This window comes from Larus michahellis, chromosome 2 (assembly GCF_964199755.1).
Source record: "Larus michahellis chromosome 2, bLarMic1.1, whole genome shotgun sequence".
NCBI classification, from domain to species: domain Eukaryota; kingdom Metazoa; phylum Chordata; class Aves; order Charadriiformes; family Laridae; genus Larus; species Larus michahellis.
In genome coordinates this window covers 128,106,697-128,118,702 of record NC_133897.1, presented here as the reverse complement: position 1 = coordinate 128,118,702, position 12,006 = coordinate 128,106,697, and the positions used below count along the sequence as shown (strand labels likewise).

At 46.0% G+C, this 12,006-nt stretch overlaps 1 protein-coding gene across 4 annotated transcripts in view; it reads right to left on the bottom strand.

The window, feature by feature from the left end:
• FAM110B (family with sequence similarity 110 member B) overlaps nucleotides 1-4,956 on the bottom strand; it is a 114,755-nt gene extending 109,799 nt beyond the window's left edge. For 3 of the 4 annotated variants that reach the window (XM_074577066.1, XM_074577067.1, XM_074577072.1), the window contains exon 1: nucleotides 4,730-4,945. The gene's annotated coding sequence lies outside the window, so the exon portion shown is untranslated. Of the gene's footprint in view, nucleotides 1-4,729 lie in introns of all 4 variants that reach the window. The other variant, XM_074577065.1, reaches the window with a different exon arrangement.
• Nucleotides 4,957-12,006: the final 7,050 nt, after the last annotated feature.

The following is a 12,006-nucleotide window of genomic DNA, read 5'->3' as shown; positions in this document are numbered from 1 at the left end:
CATTTGGATCTCCCATGTACAACATTCTAACATTCATTCAATAAGTCATCAAATCATCCTCTTGTATGTCAAGTTTTTAATCCAAAATTACAGATGAGCCTTCAGTTTATGACCCTTCCTCTTCTCCAAGAATTTGCCCGAGGGAATTTATAAGCAGCTGCTATCTCCCCCTCCGCCGTTACTAACCTACAAAAGCCAGTGTAGTGTAAGTTTTGGTCTCTGGTCAAACTCCAGACTGTTCACGCCCCATCATCCTTGTAGCCTGGATGTCCCTGTACACTTTCCACTAGAATTTAATATTTTCTGCATGCAAGTGACCAGAACTATGTACAATATTTGACATGAAGTCTCCCTAACACCTTGCATAATAACTTGTCTATCTCCACTGGAGAGCTCTCACTGAGGATCACATTTGCTTTCATTTTATGCCTACCATCAAATAGTCATCTCAATCTGACTATGGCATTCACGTCTTTTCCTCCAGGCCTGCTTTAAGGGATGACCTGCCAACTGATAGCAGATGTGGTGTTAATAATCACTCAGTAGATAACTTCACTTTTAGAGCTATTTAACTTCCTCTCATTCCTATTGCTTCAGTCATCACAGACATTCAGTTCTTCCTGTGCAATAATCCAACTCCGCTCGTTGCTGACTAGCTTTCCTAACTTTGCCTCATCAGCAATCGTCCTTTGCATATAGTTATCTCAGCCACTACAGTGAAGTAAAGAGACCAGCCCCGATCCAGAGCAATAATTCCTTTATTCATGCAGATAGAGTCACAATTCCTTCTTCAGGTTGCTCTTCCAAGCCACCTCACCATTCTTTAGCCAAGCCCCATACTTCCAATTTAATCACTTTCGGTGTCACGCCATGGTGTGCATACTTCGAACTGAAGCCTTCTGCTCCTTTTGTCTAGGACACTCAGTATTTAACCAGTAATAATATGACTTTAGTCTTCCATGACCTAATTGTGGCAAATCCATGATGCATTTTATCCTGTTTTCCACTCATCTTTATATACTTAATTACTTTTTCCATTCCAAATTTGTTCTAAATCCTTGAATACTATTAAGACCAGAGTAAAACGTGTGAAGATTTCATTCTCTTCTCCTTTTAAAATAAATAAAAATATACTACTTATGCTATAGTGCCATCACAACTGCTACATTCAATTTGACAGGTAACAACCAATCTTGTTTTTTAAACCTGGCTCCGGTGTCCTGCACCGACTCTTTCAGACCCCAAAGCAGAGGCCATTTGCTTCCTTAGTTTGACTGTGTTAAATCTGGAAGCAGGCATGAGACGTTTATTCTGATCATTTCTGTTTGACACCCTGTCTTTCTCCCATGTTCAAATCCTCATCCCTATCTAAAACTGTTTATAACTGCTAATTTTGGAGAGATTAGACATATTTTTCAACTATAGTCTGACCCTCACAATATCATAGCCAACTTCCCCTCCTCTTTTTATTTTTTTTTTTCTTCTTCATCTTAAATTTCTTCATGCTCCAACTTTTGGCAATTCACATGCTATCCCTGCAGTTTCTGCTATCCGATGATCAATCCCCTCCTTCATTCCTTACAGGTTTTCCGGTAACTTGCACTATGTTATTCTTGCAGCAAGGTCCGCAACCCCACTTGGCAAGCTTTTCCTCCTCCTTACTCCTCCTTAAAATGCAGTTTCCAAGCAGCTGTTGTACCTTCCATTTAAGACAGTCCAAGCCTTTTCTTCACCCCGCCCCCCAACCTCTAACTCCTGCAGGTCTTCAGCCATGTGGACTTCACAAACTAGTTCCTCTAACTTCTCAGAACTTGCCCTGCTAAAATAAAACTTCCTTGAAATAAAAGCACTTTGTAGCTGATATATACTTACCCTTCAGTTTAATTTAAAATAATTAACTTGTGGCTCATCAACACATGTGCTTAGGGCCTTGTGGAACAGAGCCGTAATCCAGCACTGGAAAGCAAGCCCCAGTGTCAGCCACGGAGAGACCAGAGACATTCCTTACCCAAAGTTCAAAGATACGCCCTCTAGTTCTGGGCAAGGCTGTAAACAGGAGCCTTCATTTTCTCTGCATTCCGCTGCAATTAATGGCCAGAATCTACCCTATGATATTTCAGTGTACCGATTTCCTATGTCACCACTGGGAAACATACTTACAAAAGCACATATGAGAAACATCTTTCCTTTTATACACTAGCACAGTACCTCAAATGAGCTCTGAGCAACGAGAACACATTTGCAAGGCAATGTTCTGTAATTTGTCTCACTTTTCCCTCGCTAAATCAATGTTAGCCCTCCAGATTTCGGAGCACAACATGAACCTTTAACAAAAAAACACCTCCCATCCACTGGAAGACTGCACCCATACTAAGTGCCTCCAGCAACAATTTGAGATCTGATGTCTCCAGCATGTGCACCACAAGCGTACAAGGAGCAGGGAAGGAGGGTGCTGATGGCCAAGTGCTACAGCAGGACATGGAAAGAACCGCTCTGGCAAAGTGGCAACGAATGCTCTCCACATGAATCTGGAAAACACCGTTTCCCTCTTCACTTTAGCTTGTGATATCATTTTCTCAACATGGATGCCTTGGCATGCAGGAAGTCCAGGCCTTCTGTGCAACACGGTAAACTTGCTGGCACGGGCTATCAGTTCCGTCAAGGCAGTAAATCACGCTTACCACCACATTCCTGGTATACCCGCATGTACACTGCATCTACCTTCTGCCCACAGAGGGAAAACTCAGTACCGTGGCAACTGACATGAGAAGTTACTAGCCCACAAAAAATAGGGGGGGCCCTGGCAGGGCATACAGCAGGCATACAGCTCTGCCAACAGCCCCACATCATGGCAAGGGCCACCTGCCATCTCTGAAGGACTAGTGGTCTCTGCACCCACCTCCTCTGGCCACCATCACCAACATGTACATCTCCCCCCGGGAGCACATTCACAGTGCTAGGTACCTTCTGCTCTCATCACCAGTCCCACCAACCTCGAGCCAAACCTTTGCAGAAGTGGGGTGTTCAGCCACCTCTGGACTGAGAAGCACAGCACGGGATGCTTTGAAAAAGCAATTTTCAAAAAAAAAAGTGTTAAGTTTTCAAAAAGCATTAGTCGCACACAAGGAAATAACGCGCCACCTTTTCCTCCAAAAGTGTTTTATCTTGTTAATTCTAGGTCAGCTGAGCGCACGTGTGGTATGGATTACACTGACCCTTTTAGAGCTCTCGACATTTTTAAATAAGTAGGACACTTAACGTTAGACACAAGCCAAGCTGTGCACCCCCTGTGCGCCGCACACCAAGATCAGCCAACAGGCTTTATGGGCAGAACCAAGGACAAATTGCTTTAGAAAGCGTGGCTCTTATGGCACATAAGTATGAATGTGAAATAAATTAGAAATGCCAAATCTGACCCAGTATTGTATGAAATCAATACAGGCATTTTACAAAAAAAGGAAGTTGAACTGAAGTGACCTTTGCAAAGCCACCCACCGAACCAGGGGCAGATTTACAAACAAAACAAGTATTTACAGCTAAGTGATAAAAAGGTCTACATTAAAGATAAAAGTTGTCTTGCTGCTTATAAAACACAGTAGCATTGTCATTTTAAGCACAAAGGAGATGTTTCATCCTTAAATATCTGAGCACAGTAACTGCAGAGTTTAAATACAAGTAAGGATTAACACGCAGATGACTGTAAAATTCAAGTTTAAAAAAGTTAATACTATGATTCACTAGAGATGTTAATTTGCCAGTGCCAGGTCTTTGAAAGTTTTAACCTTCCTCTCTGCCCTATGAGCTGCCATATACATTGGACCTTGGGACACAAATAATTCCATTGCTCTCCCTTCTTTTCACACACGCCTTGTCTGAGTAAGTGAAGAAGGAGGGGGAAAAAAAAAAAGGCATTTAAGTAAATTACCTTTTGGATAAGCCTCCTCCCTTCTCCCAGCTGAAGTTTTCTTTAGGTCAGATTAGCACTTTGAGAAGGATCCCGCCGCGGGCAGGCCCGGTTTCGGGCGGTGTTGTGACAGATGCGGGGCAGACGCCGGGCAGGGCGAGCAGAGACCCAAGGGAGGCGACCATGTGCTGGGCCAGCCCCGCGTCCCCCCAAAAGGGCATCCCGGGGGGGAGGGGGGCAGAGAGGGGTGGGAGTTCACACTTCGCACCCACCCGGGGAAATAACTCGGAGGAGTTCAACAGCTTATCCCCTCCAGCGGCTTTCTCCTGGGCCATATGTTTTCCCCTGACATTAGCCAGGAATTTCAGAGGAGCCAAACCGCTCTGCCCGCCCCGCCGCCGACCCGCTCGGGGCCAGAACCACCGCCCCCCCTCACACGCACACCCAGGGCAGGGGACGAAGCCGGCTCGGCCCCGCTCCCACGCGTGGCACCGACCCCCACGGGGGCTGTTCCCTGTCACCGGGGAGAGCCGCTCGCCCCACCGACCCCCGGCGGCAGGGCAGGGCCGGGCCGGGCAGGGCGGCTCCTGCCGCAGCGCCCGGCGGGGCCGAGCCCCACGCCCACCCCCGGGGCAGCACGGCGCCGCCAGCCCCGCGCTGCCGCCCCTTCACCAGACGCCAGGGCCGGGGGGTCCCACCCGCCGCCGCCTCTCCGCGGAGCCGCCCCCAGCAAAGCGCGGGGGAACCGCTTTGGGACGGCGCCGCTCTCAGCTCCCGGGCCCCGCCGCGCCCGGAGCAGCGGCCCGGCCTCACCACCGCCCTTACCGTCCTCGCCGGCGCGGCGCGGCAGCCTCCCGGAGAAGAGCGAGGGGAAGCCGCGGGGAAGAGCGGGGAACCGGGGCCGAGAAAGCCGCCGCCGCGAAGAGGAGGAGGAGAAGGAGAAGGAGAGGGCGGATCGGCGGCCGGGGGGAGGAGCCGAGGGGCGGAGGAGCCGAGCAGCCGCCCGCCGCGCAGCCGGCGCTTCCTCCCGACACGCCGCCGAACCGAGCCGGGCCGGGCCGGGTGCGGGGGCCGGAGCGTTGGGAACCGCCCAGCGCCAGCGGGCCTGGTTGGCGGGGCGGGGAGCCCCAGGCAGGCGAGAGGGAGCGCCCCTTCCCCTGCCCGGGCTGCACAAAGGGGACCCGCCGCCACCGCCGCCTTTGTTCGGCCGAGCGGCGCCCGGGAGGGGAGGGCGGTAGGGTGAGAAGTTGGGCGCTTCGCCCACCCGAAGACGGTCCCTCCGGCCCTGGCAGGGGCGAGGTAACTTCCTCGCTGAAGTTAATTTGGGTCTGTGATGAAAACCCCCTCCACCTGTGCCAGACGCTGCTCGGCATCCAGCGTTGGAGTCAGCCTACACGCCGTGCTTCAGCTGCCTGTTTACGCCTCAGGAGCTGGCTGGTGACTCCTGTTAAATTAAGCTGGGTTTGTGTTGTGTTTTTTTATTGCAGAGGGTAGGTGGGATCGCAAAGACTGGTTGCTTAGCATTCTGCGCTCGGCAGTCACTAAGAACTAGTAAAAAATTAATTCCAGGTACACCTGTTTTCCATTGTCTGTGGTACTTCTCAGATTTTTCTTCAAACGTGTCCGCTCATTTGCCTATTGATCTGCACATGCAGTTGCTCACTGATCATTGAGGTACCTTTTGAAAGCACATTTTTCACCACAGTACTCCATTGCTTATCCTATAAACCTCCTCCGACCTTCCTGGTTTCAGCCCTTTGGTTCAGGTACTTAAGTCAACACAGCAGTCCTGTCACACAAGTTAAAATAGTAGAATCATAGAATGGTTTAGGTTGGAAGGGACCTTAAGGATCACCTAGTTCCAACCCCTTGCCATGGTCAGGGACACCTCCCACTAGACCAGGCTGCTCAAAGCCCCATCCAGCCTGGCCTTGAACACTTCCAGGGATGGGGCATCCACAACTTCTCTGGGCAAATTGTTCCAGTGCTACACCACCCCCACAGTGAAAAACTTCTTCCTGATATCTAATCTAAATCTACCCTCTTCCAGTTTGAAGCCATTACCCCTCACCCTATCACTACATGCTCTTGTAAAAAGCCCCTCTCCAGCTTTCATGTAGGCCCCCTGCAGATACTGCAAAGCTGCTATAAGGTCTCCCTTTCATGCAAGTTAAAATCATAGAACAGGGAGAATTCATTCCTCACTTAGAAGAGACTGGCAGATTTACAAATGCTCTATGAGGACTTCTCTGAAGGGTAATTAGACTTCTTCAGCCATTTACATGGCGGGGAGAACAAGCAAAATTACTCAACCTACAGCACCTTCTATTTACAAGTGACCTTTTAAGAAAGCACTAACAAAACTAGACCATCCTAAAGTTGTTAAGACCAGGCACAAATGGAGCAGCTCCTTAGCCAAGCAGCCTTCCTTAAAATCTCTTTCCCCCTAATGTTCATTAAGCCCCCCCCAGCAGTTAAAAAAGCCCGCCTGGAAGTCCTTACTGTTTGCCAGAGCTCTGCTTCCCAGGCTGCAAGGGGCAGGGTAGCACAAGGCTTTTGGTGCTAAGCCAGCTCTTTGAGTTTAATATTAGACCGAGTCGCTTTGGTGTGGCACAGGCTGTTAAAAAAAAAAAGGTGCTTTATCGGTTCCTCTAGCTATTGCCTAGAAATCACCTGTGAGGCCCATGAGGTGCCTGTTGCAAGGCACGGGGTTGTGAGGAAGGAGGGGAAGCTGCAGAACTTGGGCTCTTCCACATAATTAAGGAGGACCTTCTGCTTCCTGGGCATGTTAGCACGACTGCATTAGAGAATGAGAAATAAAAGTATGTGACTTGAGCCTTCACTCCTGTAGCTGTGTTGCAAGGGGGAATATTTTTTTTTTTTATTTTAAAATTAAAAAAAAAAAGGAAGGGATAGATATCCTCCCCAATGTTGGGAGAAAAAAACTCCGAAAGTATAAAACAATGTAATAAACGTGGAGAAGCCTGCCTAAGCCATCAGGCAGCCTTAAGTAAAGCCAATGTGCTGGAGGCGTAAGCTACATCATACATCCTCGGTGCTGCCAAGACCTGCTCGCTGCATTATTCACTGGGGACAGAAGCCAACCATCAACGCCCATAGCCTGTGCTGAAGGGAGCCCCTGCCACACAACGGGGTGCTCGTTTGTCACGTGTTCAATACACAGGCACCCCATCTCGTATGACTGCCTTTCACGGTAGGTGCATTTTGCCCTTCGTCCTTTAGGCTGGATGTCTGTAATAGGGGGAGGAATAGGCAAATGCAGCTCATCTCCTTTTACGTGACCAGTTCTGGCCAGAAGATTTCCCCATTCCTGGTCAGAACAGAGGCTTACCAATATTTTAATTCCAGTTCAATATATAAATGTTTGTTAAAGCCTAGGCATGTGTATAGCACTTATATTGTGCCCTTACTGATGAAACAAGAGCTATGGAGTTGTTTCTTACACTACTAACTGGTAAGTTTTCCACACCCTGGCATCACATGGTGGATAGCTTTATTAAATTATGCCACACTGTGCAGCTGCTGCCTCTGGAAAGAAGTGTGGAATAATACAATTAATATCTCACCTTTTGATGTTAATTTAGCTACGATAATATGATCTTCATTCTCGCCATCAAGACCAGTAACAGCCTAGCCTCTGCCTCAGACAGATGACCAACCCATTGAAGCAGTGGCTAGAGATCTGCAAGGCAAGACTGGAGCTGATGATGAACACCCATGGACTTCATCATGTCCCATATCGCTTTAGTGAAACCAGCACCCTGGCCCCAGGGTGACATTTAAGGGCACCTTAAATAATTATCCTCGTACACAGATCTTTGTGTTTTGAGATGCCATAACACCTGATTTATAAATAATATCTGAGGCAAGAAAATAATTCTCTAAAACGTGTATATACCTGATTAAGCTCATCTAATTCAACAAGACTACATAATAGAAGTTAAATAAAACACATGCATAAGAAAAAGTGTTGTCTGGAACTAAGCTAAGAACCTCTGGAGATAATCATAAAATTACCCAGTTTCAGACTTCTTTGCACTTTGCTAAGAACAGATTATTATAAAATGCATTAATATTGTCAGTCCATTAAAGTATTTCACAACTTCCAAAAGGTTTTGAGATACAAAAATTTAAAAACCCAGCTATTGATCATAACAGTCTTCCTAAATCCGTATTCTTACAAGACCGAGAATAAAACAATTGTTGCTCTAATCAGTAGGTTTACTCAGAAACAGCTGACACTATTTACAATTGTGTTAATTAACACGGGTTCTCAAGGTCCTGTTCTAATGCAGCACGACACAGTGGTGAAGACGAGCTCTGTCCACCTTAAACAATGCGTTGCTATTGTTCACGCTACTTGAATCTGCCATTAACAGTAAGTCTCCATCTCACAGCTGCTTCCAAACCTGAGGCCTGCTTGCATTCAAAGGGAATTTCAGTTGTATTCTGGCATTGCCTATGCTATTCACAAAGTCACCTGTAACTGCGCAAGAACAACTGAGAACAAAGCAGCTCGTTTCCCTCTGTTTGGCTCCAGAGGCCTGGCTGCAGGATGTTTGGGTTTGGGATCTCTCCTGCTTCTGTAAACTTATGTGTAATGATCAAAGTACATTTCAAAATGCAGACTGCTGCCTGAATTACTGTGGCACTCGGGCTGAATTAGCCACGGCAGCTCAAATACTGAACCTTCTCTCCCTGTCCCTACATCTTTAGGATGTATTTACTTTCATGTCCCTCCAGTCTCCCAGGTGTGGACTGAGGTCAGCAACAGCCTGCATTAACGGGCCAAGCTGTAACCTGCAGCAGCTACACCACTACCACCACGTGTTTTGGTGTACTTGTCCATGGTTAAATCCATGAGTGAGGCATGTGCGTGATTTCTGGTGGCCAGCCCAGTCTGCCTGCTCAGCCCATCCAGCCATTACCTCATCTAGCTGCTCAGCCTCATCCAGCCAAGGTGGGGGACAAGGTGGCCAGAGGAAAGCACCGCTTTAGCTGTCACAGCTGGACCAGCCCATGCCTGCCCATCACAGGGCTGCATGTGTGCATTCAGCACAGCTCACTGAGCAGTGTTTCACAAAAAAAGGCTGAGTTCTCCATTCCCACCCCACCATGTACATCCAGCTGCTGGCACAAACAAGATGGTGCAGGACACTCAAGTCCTGTATTTGGATTTTTGTTCTGTATTAATTTTTTTTACTTTGATAACAAGCTCTGTAGAAAATGTGCGAGCAACACATTAGTGGGGGCTGTAAATGGTGCAGGTATTTAGGAGTGCTGGGAAAAGTGTTTTCTCGGTATTGTTCAAAGAAAGGGGCTGATGATGAAAGGAGAGGTGCAAGAGTCACATTGGCCTGTTCTTCTGGTGCTCAAATGCCATGAGAAACAACCTAGAAACCCCCTTCTCAGCTCCCTGAAGGTCTCGGCACCACATAATGAGGACTCCCTTTTTGTCTTCCCTCAGTCACTGCATTCTCCCCATCAACTTGAATTTGGCTACGTTTAGGATCTAGCACAAGGCATTAGTTTCATTCCTGTTTTTTCTCTGCTATCACCTTGGGCTTTACTTACAAGGTTGTTACAGTTGTGTTTACTTTCCAGTTTCAGAAGGTGTATGGAGGTAACCCCAGCCGAAACAGAGGAACTGAAAGGTGTGAGGCCATGACTACGTCATTTGACATCCTGCCTCAACCCATGCAAGCAGAGAAACAGAGACACGTCTGCTCCTTTTCCCTACATACACCTACTTGGAGAACGTAGATCCATTACATCTGAGCCAGACAGATACCAGTTCTTTAATTAGGCTTGTCCTTTTAAGTGCCCCAGGAAAATTATTATAAGAAATACCATATGATTGCCCAAGAACAAACGAGATATGCTTTTAAACATCCTTTATTACTAACGTTGCATAAGCATTCCGACAATCAAATCTAACAGTTTGTTATCATAGTGGCAATCCCTTTGGCTTAGTAGCAGCAAGATGAATAGCATGTCATATCTGTTCTCAGCAAATAGCTGCCTGCCTTTGTAAACAAAACTGTCAAGACTGATTCTCCATACATATTTGCAAATTATATCCATTGGTTATGTGTCTTGTGGCATATTTAGTATGCTGCCAGGGGAATGTTACCCTCACATCACTTTTATATGTTACCAACATCATAATATTGTCAAGGAACAGGTACCTTGAGGACTATGGCTTGAATTCACTAATGTCTCCTACAGACCCCTGATGAAAAAGGTGCTTATTACCTAGTTTACAAACATTTGAACCTAGCATGTAAATGCACTCCAAGAGTGATTGCTTGATTACTCCAATAAACAAGAATCACATAACCTTATAGAGATTATATACTTTCGTTCTAAACCTGCTGTAGTTAGTAAGAAACTTTTAGTTACATCTCTGAACATCCTATTTACTTTCTATGCGTGTACCTATCATTGCAAAACACCTTTCCACTAACAACAGGTAGTTTACTGTCTTTGTCCTCAGTTAAATCCATGACTGAGAAGCGTGTGTGATATCCTGATATTTAGCCTGCTCAGTGCAGAGCTCTGTGTCCTTACCCAGCACCAGCATTTTACCTACTCGCTGGCCAGGAGGAATTCACTTCAGTTCCTTGTCTCAGTTTAACCGTATGTAACATGATAATAATATTACCTACTTCACAGAGGAGGGGGCTAAATTAGTTAAAGTGTGCCCTGTGCTTTAAGAATATAGAGTGAAATATGAGCTTAATAGTGTAATTTTGGCTCCCTCCCCCCTTTGGCATTTCATGTTTGGTTTTTTTTAAATTTTGTTTAATGTGCATAATACATGCAGAGGACAAAATCGATAGTCACTGGCATTTTTAAAAGGAAGGATTCCCTTTTTATGATTTTTGTATGGCAAAACCAATGTGTATATTTCTTCAACAATAATATAAAATACCATAAAATGCTGATATTTAAAGTGCTGTAATTTCGTTGATTTCACTTACTAAAGTAGGCCCATTTTTCGTATAAAAACATCTATCATGCTAATTTTGACATTTTATGTTAATGATATGTAATAAAGTAATGTCATTTCAACAGCAAGTTCTAATTAGTTGCCAGTAACACAATATAGTCTTGTATAATTACAAATTTTGTGTGTGAGGAGAACTGCCTTGTTCTCATTACAGGGACTAAAACCACAGAGCATCGCATTTCTCGTTATTGTGCCGAAGGAATGTAGGAACACACTCGTGACCGCATTAGGGAATGGCACATAATAACAGAATCAAGAACAGATAGAAAATGTGATGACACTCAGCTGGGAAGCAAAATTTACCCATGGAAAAAGCCCCCACCCTACTTCTGCGTTCACATCGCCCTGCAGCTCTCTGGCTGTTACCCAGCTCTCAAACACCAGGGCAGGCGCTGCTTCTCTTCGGTTAATGAAGTCAGCATGGGGGGTGATGCTATGGGGGAAGGCTGGATAAGAAAGGGAGACGAAAAAGATCTAGCAGTGCCTATAACACACAGTAAACACTAGGGGAGAGTCACTATGGGAGTTGTTTCTCACCCATTGCATGGCTTTCTTCTTTAGTTACCAGGAGCTAGAAAATTGAAGATCAACAGAGATGGGTCGATACGGCCAAGAGTGACTGAGTACCACTCAGGCCAGCTGAGTTACAGCTGCATGTCACAGTGTGAATAAAACCAGAAGCCGTGAGTTCTGATTTCAGGGTCTCACCGTTATTAAATCAGATCTATTTTCATTTCAGATGTTGTGTGAGGTGCAGAACCAGCTCAGAAACACACGGGGAAAAGGACAGAAGAACACACCTAGTTCTCAAGAACGAAAAATGTTTCAGTTTGGTAAAGCATTCATCCAGACAGCAGTGTTTGCTTGTCTGAAAGAAAGCTTGCTATAGCCCTTTCTAAAGATGTATTTACTTAATTTTTCTCAGAAAAGAGGGTCAGCTTTACAAGGATCTCAGGAACAGTTAAGGAAAAGGAAGGAATATTAAAAGATGAGCATGAAGTGAGTTATACATGGAAATGAACAATTTGTTATTTAAACAACTATGATATATCAAAATAAAGATAAATTA